The sequence below is a fragment of the Rutidosis leptorrhynchoides genome, chromosome 2 (genome assembly GCF_046630445.1).
Source record: "Rutidosis leptorrhynchoides isolate AG116_Rl617_1_P2 chromosome 2, CSIRO_AGI_Rlap_v1, whole genome shotgun sequence".
NCBI lineage: Eukaryota > Viridiplantae > Streptophyta > Magnoliopsida > Asterales > Asteraceae > Rutidosis > Rutidosis leptorrhynchoides.
Window position 1 is genome coordinate 200,016,780 of NC_092334.1, and position 12,985 is coordinate 200,029,764.

Here is a 12,985-nt window from a genome sequence, read left to right on the forward strand (position 1 = left end):
AACAAGTCTAACTTGTAATTCGTGCACCATACTTGTCAGGGTTTCTATTCTTCCCTGTATCATCTCTATCCATACATTCATCTTGGTTTACGGTTATGATTGGAATACATAATCTCTAAAACTTTAGAGATTACATAATCACCGTAGATTTTTTTTTAATGAAATTATGAATCAATATCTCATAGTTTGTTGTTGCTGGTACTCCTTGGTACCTATGGTGTATGTGACGTTGATGCTTGAGGTACCGTTTGTGATGTTGAGGTGTGGGATGCGGATGTTGTTGTTGGTGGTGGTAATGGTACTGTTGATGTTGATGATGGTGGTACTGTTGATGCAGGTGCCGATGCTGGTGTTTGTTGTAATGACCCTGGATTTTCCAACGTTTACTTATTAATAATTATTATTAATACTTGTGATTTAATGAATGAATTGTTTATATACATTTACTTGTTACCATGCTTGACTTTAAATGCCCAAAACGTCTTTGTGACACGCGTACATTACACGAATAATATTTTTAAGTATTATTTACATTCATGATTGATTTTATTAATCATTTTAATTAACTAAGGCTGTTAGTTCATATCACATCCATATCATCATCATGTACTTACTTTGTTACTTGTTCTTTGTTGTTGTAGTTACTTACTTGTTACTAAGAACCAAACTCTTTAGTTTGTTCTTCATATTATCTTGTATTTACAAGAACACACAAGAGCTAAACTCTCTAGTTTATGTTCTACATCTAATATTTTAAAAGATTGTAAGTTCATGTGTTGTAAGTCATACTTGTAATTCATGTTTGTAAACTTAAAGTTTTCTTTCTTAAAAGACTTTGGCTTGAATCTTTAAAGTATGAACAACAGAACTAGTTACTTGTTTATTTAGTTTGTTACTTCATTTCTTGCATCTTTAAATTTGTGATTTATGTTGTTCTTGGTCAAATGTTACTAATTAACTTTGATCTCATTTTTCTTGAACAAAAGTTAACTTTAAAGGTTCAAGAACATGGAAGTGTAACTCTTTAGTTATAACTTCATACACTTGTGTTAGATTTAACTTAATAACTTTAGATCTAGACTTTTGGGTCTTGGATCTTCAAGATCTAACTAAGAACTATGTTCTACATCTTAAGATCTTGATTAGTTAGTTTACTTTCAAGTTTGTAGTTCAATATTACTTTTACATTTCATGTATGTGTTAAATCTAAGACTTTGATGTAACTTTGGTTCATCAAACTACATACAACACTTAATTGAGTTGTGCTACATATCTTAGACTTGCACATGTGTTATAATGGTCAAAACTTGGTTAAGATTATGCAAACACATCAATGAGTTGAACACTTGAAGCTATATGCATCAAGGATGAGAACCGTGATAAGCATCGAGCACCAAGAACCACCGGAACCTACTGTTTTACTGTTTATGCATATGATCAGTACGACCTACCTACTATAAAGATGATTTTCAGTTAGCTCTGTTCGATTATATAACTTTTCATTTAGGACTCGTCTTAATCCGAGTTACGGTTTAGGATTTATGGCCCTCCGATCGTCACTATGTCCTTTTAACGTTGTGCTGAAAAATTCTGACCTACTCGCACTTAGACCGTCGCCACGGTCAAACGAAGAAGAGTTTGCTTCTGGAATTTTTACCACAACTAAAGGACTCATATATGGAGCCATGGACACTGGTCTCACCTTATTTCAGTAGGTATAGAGGCCATGGCGACTGATCAAAATCAGCCTTTGTTTTAAACTCCTTTCATGAACGAAACTTACTTTACACCTTTTGTTTGATGATGAATGATGATGACCCTTAAGACTTATTTTACATACTTTTAAACCTATTGGAATGATTTACTGACTTAGTACTATTTGACTTAGGTTGAGGACCTTCCGGACCTACGTACTTGCTTACTTCCCGACTCGACTTTACCACTACTTTACCACTACTTTACCACTGTGAGTTATAGCATCCCTTTTTACTTTAACTATTTGGGACTGAGAATGCATGTGTGTTTTATGTTTTACATACTAGGCACGAGTACTTAAACTTTATATATGTGTGGGTTATACAACGGCATAAACATTCCCTTTAGCTCGGTAACGTTTAGTCATTGGTTTTTGAACCGGTGAACGCGAATCTTACATATGGATCCATAGGGTTTGACATCCCCACTCGGGCTAGTCGCGCTAGCATTTAACGAGTATTTAATACTTCGTATACATACGCACTTGCCAAGTGTACTTTCAGGGGGTATAAACGTTAAGTTAGTTACCAAGTGCCCACGGTTAAACATATACTTTATCATACTGTTTTGAAACGCTCTTTGTAGCACTGAAATCTCGTGGCCTATCTTACATACTGTTATACTTAAACTATAGCTCACCAACCTTTATGTTGACGTTTTCAAGCATGTTTTTCTCAGGTGCTTAAGGTTAGCTGCTTCCGCTGTGTACTAGTCTTACTGTAGACACCCGCTGCTTTAGAGATGTCACTGCATGAACGTTATCTTGCATTCATAAACTTTATTACTTTTGAAACTATGATTTGTAACGACCTAAGGGTCACGTACTATTATCCTTGCTTCTATTCATTGAAGCATACTTTGGTTGTTAAACACTGATGTTGGTTAAGACATCACCTTTTATCATGAATGCAAACTTGTTTTGAAAACGCATATAGTGTTTGACCTTGTAATGATCCTGTTGTTGATGATTCGTACACGATGGTTTTGTACGGGGCATCATATTTGGTATCAGAGCATTGGTTGTAGGGAATTAGGTTGCATTAGTGAGTCTAAGATCGACCCGAGTAGGATTCACTAATAGGACTAATCTACAACTTGTTAGTTTACTTGTTTCTGCTGAACTTACTGCATGCTGCTGCTTACTTTTACTAATATATGTCGTATGCTATTACATGATTTCACTACTGCATGATATTACTTGCTTTCGATTGCATGCTACTTCTGTACGATTTACTATTATTACCATGCTATTTACTGTTATACATGATTTAGACTGTTGTAGTTACTTGGCCTAATAAGTGCTTTCTTTATGACTTACTGACATGGAAAATTTATTTTTCCTTGTTCAGATGTCGGATATTCCACCTGCTATCATTTTGGGCAGTTCAGACACTTCAGCCACTTCACCTGCTACTGTTTCCGCTCCCCCGATCCCGTCGGCGACACACTCTAGTGACCCAGGCGCTTCGTCCTCCGGAGCTAGTAGTCATGCGCCTGCCCCAGTGGGTACTGCAGACGGAGCCCAGGACCTCCCGGAGATTCCAGCTCCACTAGCCCCAGTACCTCAAGAGCCACAGCAACATCCCAGTGGTGTTGTGATTCCCACGGAATTTGGGGAAGGTCCATTCCGTAATCAGTATCGTCATTGGTGCCGACGCACTCCTGATGGACGACTCGTACCGATCCCGCCTTTTAGATACCGACAGATGATGGCCGCCCGAGGAGAGCCAGTACAGCCACCCGTACAGCCACCTCCACATGATTCAGATGACCCGTCAGCCGACGACTCATCCACAGACGACTCTAGTGATGATGACTTCGACGAGGAGGACCTTGATGATGCACCTGTTCAACCACCCTCCACCCCGCCGAAGAAGCGGTACCGTTTCGACGGCACCATTATTCCGGGAATCAACGGAGGTCGAGCATTCACTGACACATTTGGTCGGCGTCGTAGGGTTACCGCCCGTAAGCGGCTTGTGCCGTATCGTGCTGATCCTTTCATTCGTAAGCCTTACTGCCTCGCAGCCTCTACTTCTGGAGCCAGACCGTCAGCACCACCAGCTCCACCAGCACCACCAGCACCACCCGTACAGACTGCACCGCCTGCCCTACCCATTCCCTCTGTCGAGGAACTGATGAGGGAGGTGGAGATCCTCCGTGCTCGGGTAACTGAGCTCGAGGAACAGATGTCCCATGTATTGGACATCCTACACCCACCATCACCGTAGGGCTTTTGTAGTAGATTTCATTATGTAATCTAGTTATAGTTTTATGTTTCACTTATGTATTGTACGAACTTATACATATGTATGCAACTTATTATTAATGAATGGAACTTTGCGTTATTTAATTCTTGCACGATGTTCTATTTACGTTACTGTGTGATTCTGTGGTATTTGTACCTGGTTGCATTACTTAATAAACATGTGATGTGTTGATTCCGTGTTGGTTACATATACTGTATTATTACTATTTGGATACTGGATTTTGACTTGAGTCAAAATTTTTGTTTAGAACATCATGGCCAATGGACGATCAACACCTACCGCAGCCCAAATCGAGGATATGATCAATGATCGAGTCACTGCAGCTTTAGCAGAAAGAAACCGCCAAGCTCCACCGCCACCGCCACCGGTTATTCAGCCCGTTCATAACGGGTGTACGTACAAAGAGTTCCAAAGCTGCAAACCACACAACTTCAGTGGAACAGAGGGGCCGGTTGGTCTCACTAGATGGTTCGAGAAGTTAGAATCTGTGTTTCAAGTTAGTAACTGTTCAGAGGAGAATAAGACCAAGTTTGCTTCATGCACGCTGTCTAACGGCACACTAACGTGGTGGAACACGTTGGCTCAAGCAAAGGGTATTGATGAGGCGTTTGCTACCCCATGGGAGGAGTTCAAAGGGGCCCTGATTGAGGAATATTGCCCTAAGACCGAGATCTAGAAGATGGAGATTGAATTTATGCAGTTAAAGGCTGTTGGGAACGACCTTGATAGTTACAACCGGAGATTTTTGGAATTAGCCCTGATGTGTCCGACCATGGTCACCCCGGAATTCAAGCGTATGGAAAGGTACTTCTGGGGACTTCCTAAGAGCATTAAGGGAAACATCACCTCGTCCAAGCCACCTAATGTCCCGGAGGCAATGCGCATGGCGCATACTTTAATGAATCAAATTATCATCGATGAACCGGAGAAGGCTAAGTCTGAAGCGGGTAGTAGTGAGAAGCGCAAATGGGATAACAACAGGGGAAGAACTTATGATCAGAACCCGGTAAAATGACATAAGGGTTTCAGAGGAAACAACAACGGTGGAAACCCCAATCCGAACACAAGCTCAAACTCGACCTACAAGGGAACCTTACCACAATGCAAGCGGTGCTACAAGCACCATACTGGGTATTGTAACGTTGTTTGTGAAAAGTGCCAACGGACTGGACATATCGGTAAGGACTGCAAGGTCACCACCCTGAATGTGAAGGCGAACCCCAATGGACCGAAAAAGTGCTAAGAATGCGGACAAACGGGCCATTTCAGAAATGCGTGTCCCAACAAAAGAAAAGACGGCGGACCACCGCGTGGTAGAGCTTTCAACGTTAATGCAAGGGATGCACAAGAGAACCCCGACTTGGTGACAGGTATATTCACTATCAACAATCTTTTAGCTTCTGTCCTTTTTGATACTGGTGCCGATAGAAGTTATGTATGTAGACACTTTTACGATAAGATTAATTGTTCGTTAGGCCCGTTAAAAGAGAGTATGCTTGTCGATGTCGCCAATGGAAAACTTTAGAAGGTTAACCATATTAGTCGAGGAGCTATTATTAACATAGCTGGTGCAGATTTCGAAATTGATTTGATACCCATCAAATTGGGAAGTTTTGACATGATCGTCGGTATGGATTGGTTGACCAAGATAAGGGCTGATATTATCTGTGGAGATAAAGCTCTTCGTATACCACAAGGAGATGGTGAGCCACTGATCATCTACGGAGAGAGATGTACCTCAAAACTGAACCTCATTAGTTGCGTGAAAGCGCAGAAGATCATGAAGAAGGGACGTCTTGCTGTTCTAGCACATGTGAAAACGGTAGAAACTGAGGTGAAAAGCGTGAACGATGTTCGAATTGTGAATGAATTTTCCGATGTCTTCCCTGAAGAATTGCCTGGATTACCGCCGCCGAGAGCAGTAGAGTTTCAGATCGACTTAGTGCCAGGAACTGCACCTGTAGCTTGCGCACCTTATAGACTCGCACCTTCCGAGATGCAAGAACTACAGAGTCAACTACAAGAGCTGTTAGATCGAGGATTTATCCAACCAAGTTTCTCTCCTTGGGGCGCACCTGTGTTTTTTGTGAAGAAGAAGGATGGATCCTTCTGTATGTGTATCGACTACTGTGAACTCAACAAATTGACAATCAAGAATCGGTATCCTCTTCCCCGAATTGACGATCTTTTTGATCAACTACAAGGATCGAGCGTTTACTCAAAGATCGTTTTGCGATCCGGTTATCACCAGTTGAGGGTAAAAGAAAGCGATGTGATGAAGACTGCGTTCAGAACTTGTTATGGTCATTATGAGTTTCTCGTGATGCCATTCGGATTAACCAACGCACCTGCCATATTTATGGACCTTATGAATCGTGTCTGCAAGCCTTACCTGGATAAGTTCGTTATCGTTTTCATAGATGATATCCTCATCTACTCCAAGAGCGAAGAAGAGCATGAGCAACACCTCCGACTAGTACTTGAACTCTTGAGGCAAGAGCAACTTTACGCCAAATTCTCCAAGTATGAATTTTGGTTGAAGGAAGTCCAATTTCTGGGTCATGTTGTGAGCGACCAGGGTATCAAAGTTGATCCTGCCAAGATTGAAGCTATCAGCAAGTGGGAGACCCCCACTACTCCAACTCACATTCGCCAATTCCTAGGTCTCGGCGGTTACTACCGAAGGTTTATTGAAGGATTTTCTCTGATCGCGCGTCCTTTAACCGCGTTGACTCACAAAGGGAAGAAGTTCATTTGGGAACCCACACACGAATCAGCATTTCAAACTTTGAAGAAGAAGTTAACCACCGAACCTATCCTATCTCTCCCTGAAGGCAGTGACGATTTCGTCGTTTATTGCGATGCTTCGAAAAGTGGTTTTGGTTGTGTACTGATGCAACGATCAAAGGTTATTGCCTATGCTTCTCGTCAACTGAAGATTCACGAACGGAACTACACTACCCACGATCTCGAACTTGGAGCCGTTGTCTTTGCGCTCAAATTATGGAGACACTATTTGTATGGAACTAAGAGCACTATCTTCACCGATCACAAGAGTCTCCAGCACATCTTCGATCACAAGCAACTGAATATGAGACAGCGTCGATGGATCGAGATGCTCAACGACTACGATTGTGAACTTCGTTATCATCCTGGCAAGGCCAATGTTGTAGCTGACGCTTTAAGCCGAAAGGAGAGGACGGCACCTCTTCGTGTTAGGGCTCTGAACATCACCTCCATTCAAATCTCAATAGTCAGATCCGAGTAGCCTAAGATGAGGCTCTCAAGGAAGCGAATATATCTCACGAACATTTGAACATACTTGTCTCTCGATTCGAGGTTAGGGAGTCTGGACTCCGATGTTATGCCGGAAGAATTTTGGTACCTTGTTATGGAGACCTACGGAACCTTATACTTGATGAAGCCCACAAGTCGAGATATTCGATTCATCCCGGAGCGGGCAAAATGTACCACGATCTTAAGGAACAGTATTGGTGGCCCAATCTTAAGAAGGACGTTGCAACTTATGTTGGTAAGTGTTTAACTTGCACGAAAGTTAAGGCCGAGCATCAGAGGCCCTCTGGATTACTTCAGCAACCGGAAATCCCGCAATGGAAGTGGGAAAGGATAACGATGGATTTTATCACCAAGCTACCAAAGACGGTGGGCGGATACGATACCATCTGGGTTATTGTTGACCGCCTTACCAAATTTGCACACTTTTTAGCCATGAAGGAAACGGATACGATGGAGAGACTTGCTCAACTATACATCAAGGCGGTTGTGTCTCGTCATGGTGTACCTTTATCGATCATCTCAGATCGCGATCCCCGTTTTGCTTCAAGATTTTGGCGTTCTTTACAAGAAGCCATGGGAACCCGTCTCGACATGAGTACTGCTTATCACCCACAAACCGACGGGCAAAGTGAATGAACGATTCAGACCTTGGAGGACATGTTGCGTGCATGTGTCATTGATTTCAGAAAGGCCTGGGAAAGGCATTTGCCGTTATTCGAATTCTCGTACAACAACAGTTATCACTCGAGCATTAATGCTGCACCTTTTGAAGCATTGTATGGCCGCAAGTGCAGATCTCCTATTTGTTGGGCCGAAGTAGGCGAAAAGCAAATCACCGGGCCCGAGGTAGTCCATGAAACAACGGAGAAGATTGCTCAGATTCAAGCTAGACTTAAGACTGCCCGCGATCATCAAAAGAGTTATGCCGATCTTAAACGTAAAGACTTTGAATTCAACGTTAGTGACCGTGTAATGTTGAAGGTTGCACCTTGGAAAGGTGTGATCCATTTTGGAAAACGTGAAAAGTTAAACCCACGATACATTGGTCCTTTTGAAATCTTGGAACGTGTTGGACCCGTTGCTTACCGTTTGGATCTACCTGCACAATTGAGCTCAGTTCATCCTACCTTCCACGTGTCAAACTTGAAGAAGTGTCTTGCTGCACCCGAACTTATCATACCACTGGAGGAACTTACGATTGACGTCAAACTCCACTTCGTGGAAGAGCCTGTTGAAATTATGGATCGTGAGATCAAAACTTTGAAACGCAACAAGATTCTGATCGTCCGAGTACGATGGAATGCCAAACGAGGACCCGAGTTTACTTGGGAGTGAGAGGATCAAATGATGCAGAAGTATCCTCACCTTTTCCCGACTCTTCCATCTACCTCAGCTTAAAATTTCGGGACAAAATTTTCTTTAACAGGTGGGTAATGTAATGACCCTGGATTTTTCAACGTTTACTTATTAATAATTATTATTAATACTTGTGATTTAATGAATGTATTGTTTATATACATTTACTTGTTACCGTGCTTGACTTTAAATGCCCAAAACGTCTTTGTGACACGCGTACATTACACGAATAATATTTTCAAGTATTATTTACATTCATGATTGATTTTATTAATCATTTTAATTAACTAAGGTTGTTAGTTAATTACTTGGGCTTTTATTGGATTAACTTGATAATTACTTGAACTTGGACTTTGAATAATATTAATGGACTTAAGAGCCCACCCTATATACTTAATGGACTCATTAGCCCAACTTATCATGTAAGTATTACTTATGACTTAACTAGCTTGATTAAAGACTTATGGAATCTAGTTACAGACCTTTCCCATGCAAATACATCTAGTAACCATCTTTTTAAGACTTTACATGCAAGAGACTTGTGGTTCTTTTCCTTCCTCCCTTTCCCCTTGATGGCCGTCGGCCATAGAAGGCCTTTAGAGGGTTTTGTGCTTTTTTTTTATTTACTTCATTCACTAGTTTCATTCACTACACACACACAAAAAAATACTTCACTTTTCTCTCATCTTTTCCTCTCATATTCTCTCTAATATTGTAAGTAACTTGAGCAAACTTTTCTCTTCTTCTTTATTTGAAAACCGATTCATATCACATCCATATCATCATCTTTTACTTACTTTGTTACTTGTTCTTTGTTGTTGTAGTTACTTACTTGTTACTAAGAACCAAACTCTTTAATTTGTTCTTCATATTATCTTGTATTTACAAGAACACACAAGAGCTAAACTCTCTAGTTTATGTTCTACATCTAATATTTTAAAAGATTGTAAGTTCATGTGTTGTAAGTCATACTTGTAATTCATGTTTGTAAACTTAAAGTTTACTTTCTTAAAGATCAAGACTTTGGCTTGAATCTTTAAAGTATGAACAACAATGAACTAGTTACTTGTTTATTTAGTTTGTTACTTCATTTCTTGCATCTTTAAATTTGTGATTTATGTTGTTCTTGGTCAAATGTTACTAGTTAACTTTGATCTCATTTTTCTTGAACAAAAGTTAACTTTAAAGGTTCAAGAACATGGAAGTGTAACTCTTTAGTTATAACTTCATACACTTGTGTTAGATTTAACTTAATAACTTTAGATCTAGACTTTTGGGTCTTAGATCTTCAAGATCTAACTAAGAACTATGTTCTACATCTTAAGATCTTGATTAGTTAGTTTACTTTCAAGTTTGTAGTTCAATATTACTTTTACATTTCATGTATGTGTTAAATCTAAGACTTTGATGTAACTTTGGTTCATCAAACTACATACAACACTTAATTGAGTTGTGCTACATATCTTAGACTTGAACATGTGTTATGATGGTCAAAACTTGGTTAAGATGATGCAAACACATCAACGAGTTGTACACTTGAAGCTATATGCATCAAGGATGAGAACCGTGATAAGCATCGAGCACCAAGAACCACCGGAACCTACTATTTTACTGTTTCTGGGTCTGATCAGTACAACCTGGGCTACTGTAAAGATGATTTTCAGTTAGCTCTGTTCGATTAGATAATGTTTCATTTAGGACTCGTCTTAATCCGAGTTACAGTTTAGGATTTATGGCCCTCCGATCGTCACTATGTCCTTTTAACGTTGTGATGAAAATTCTGACCTACTCGCACTTAGACCGTCGCCACGAAAGACGATTTTGCTTCTGGAATTTTTACCATAACTAAAGGACTCATATACGGAGCCATGGCCACTGGTCTCACCTTATTTCAGTAGGTATAGAGGCCGTGGCTACTGATCAAAATCAGCCTTTGTTTTAAACTCCTTTCATGAACGAAACTTACTTTACACCTTTTGTTTGATAATGAATGATGATGACCCTTAAGACCTATTTTATATACTTTTAAACCTATTGGAACGATTTACTGACTTAGTACTATTTGACTTAGGTTGAGGACCTTCCGGACCTACGTACTTGCTTACTTCCCGACTCGACTTTACCACTACTTTACCACTGTGAGTTATAGCATCCCTTTTTACTTTTACTATTTGGGACTGAGAATGCATGCGTGTTTTATGTTTTACATACTAGGCATGAGTACTTAAACTTTATATATGTGTGGGTTATACAACGGCATAAACATTCCCTTTAGCTCGGTAACGTTTAGTCATTGGTTTTTGAACCGGTGAACGCGAATCTTACATATGGATCCATAGGGTTTGACATCCCCACTCGGGCTAGTCGCGCTAGCATTTAACGAGTGTTTAATACTTCGTATACATACGCACTTGCCAAGTGTAATTTCAGGGGGTATAAACGTTAAGTTAGTTACCAAGTGCCCACGGTTAAACATATACTTTATCATACTGTTTTGAAACACTCTTTGTAGCACTGAAATCTCGTGGCCTACCTTACATACTGTTATACTTAAACTATAGCTCACCAACCTTTGTGTTGACGTTTTTAAGCATGTTTTTCTCAGGTGCTTAAGGTTAGCTGCTTCCGCTGTGTACTATTCTTGCTGTAGACACCCGCTGCTTTAGAGATGTCACTGCATGAACGTTATCTTGAATTCATAAACTTTATTACTTTTGAAATTATCATTTGTAATGACCTAAGGATCACGTACTATTATCCTTGCTTCTATTCATTGAAGCATACTTTGGTTGTTAAACACTGATGTTGGTTAAGACATCATCTTTTATCATGAATGCAAACTTGTTTTGAAAATGCATATAGTGTTTGACCTTGTAATGATCCTGTTGTTGATGATTCGTACACGATGGTTTTGTACGGGGCATCACATTTGGTATCAAAGCATTGGTTGTAGGGAATTAGGTTGCATTAGTGAGCCTAAGACCGACCCGAGTAGGATTCACTAATAGGACTAATCTACAACTTGCTAGTTTACTTGTTTCCGCTGAACTTACTGCATGCTGCTGCTTACTTTTACTAATATATGTCGTATGCTATTACATGATTTCACTACTGCATGATATTACTTGCTTTCGATTGCATGCTACTTCTGTACAATTTACTGTTATTGCCATGCTATTTACCGTTATACATGATTTAGACTGTTGTAGTTACTTGGCCTAATACGTGCTTGCTTTATGACTTACTGACACGGAAAATTTATTTTTCCTTGTTCAGATGTCGGATATTCCACCTGCTATCATTTTGAGCAGTTCAGACACTTCAGCCACTTCACCTGCCACTGTTGCCGCTCCCCCGATCCCATCGGCGACACACTCTAGTGACCCAGGCGCTTCGTCCTCCGGACCCAGGCTCTTTGTATGGAATTTTCCCAATAATATAGTATCTCTATATTATTTCGTTAAAGACAAATGTGTTTTGTATAAAGAAAGAAGAAAACATACGAGTTTGAACAAAATTTACCAAAAGAAAAAGATTTTATGCTAACTTAACACGTAAGTTAATTGGATAATAATAATATTACATTGATTTATATCACATGTATGTGATAGAGGCAAGGGCGAAACTTAGTAAGGGCATGAAGGGGTAACCGCTCCCGCTAAGTTTTAAGTAACTAAAATGATTTGTAGCCCTTGAAATTACCAAAGTTTGGACTTTTAAATTAACTAAATCGTAGTTCGTATGAAGAAGTTATAACTAAAATAATGACGGCTCGCAAATGAAGCGACCCGTCCTAATCCATAAGGACGAATACAATAACATATGGTTACATTGCGAGGTTCTGACCTCTATATGATACATTTTACAAATATTGCATTCATTTTTAAAAGACAAACTTTCATTACATTGAAAGTTGACAGACATGCATACCATTTCATAATATGTCCCAATCTATAAATGACTTAATAATAATCTTGAACTCAATGACTTGAATGCAACGTCTTTTGAAATATGCCATGAATGACTCCAAGTAATATCTCTAAATGAGCAAATGCACAGCGGAAGATTTCTTTAATACCTGAGAATAAACATGCTTTCAAGTGTCAACCAAAAGGTTGGTGAGTTCATAGGTTTATCATAATCATTCATTTCCATAATTTTAATAGACCACAAGATTTTCATTTTATAAATATAATTCTCGTAGCAGAATCCTCTCGTCTGCATAAAGGTAAAATCATTCATATGGTGAACACCTGGTAACCGACATTAACAAGATGCATATAGAATATCCCCAAAACAGAATCCTC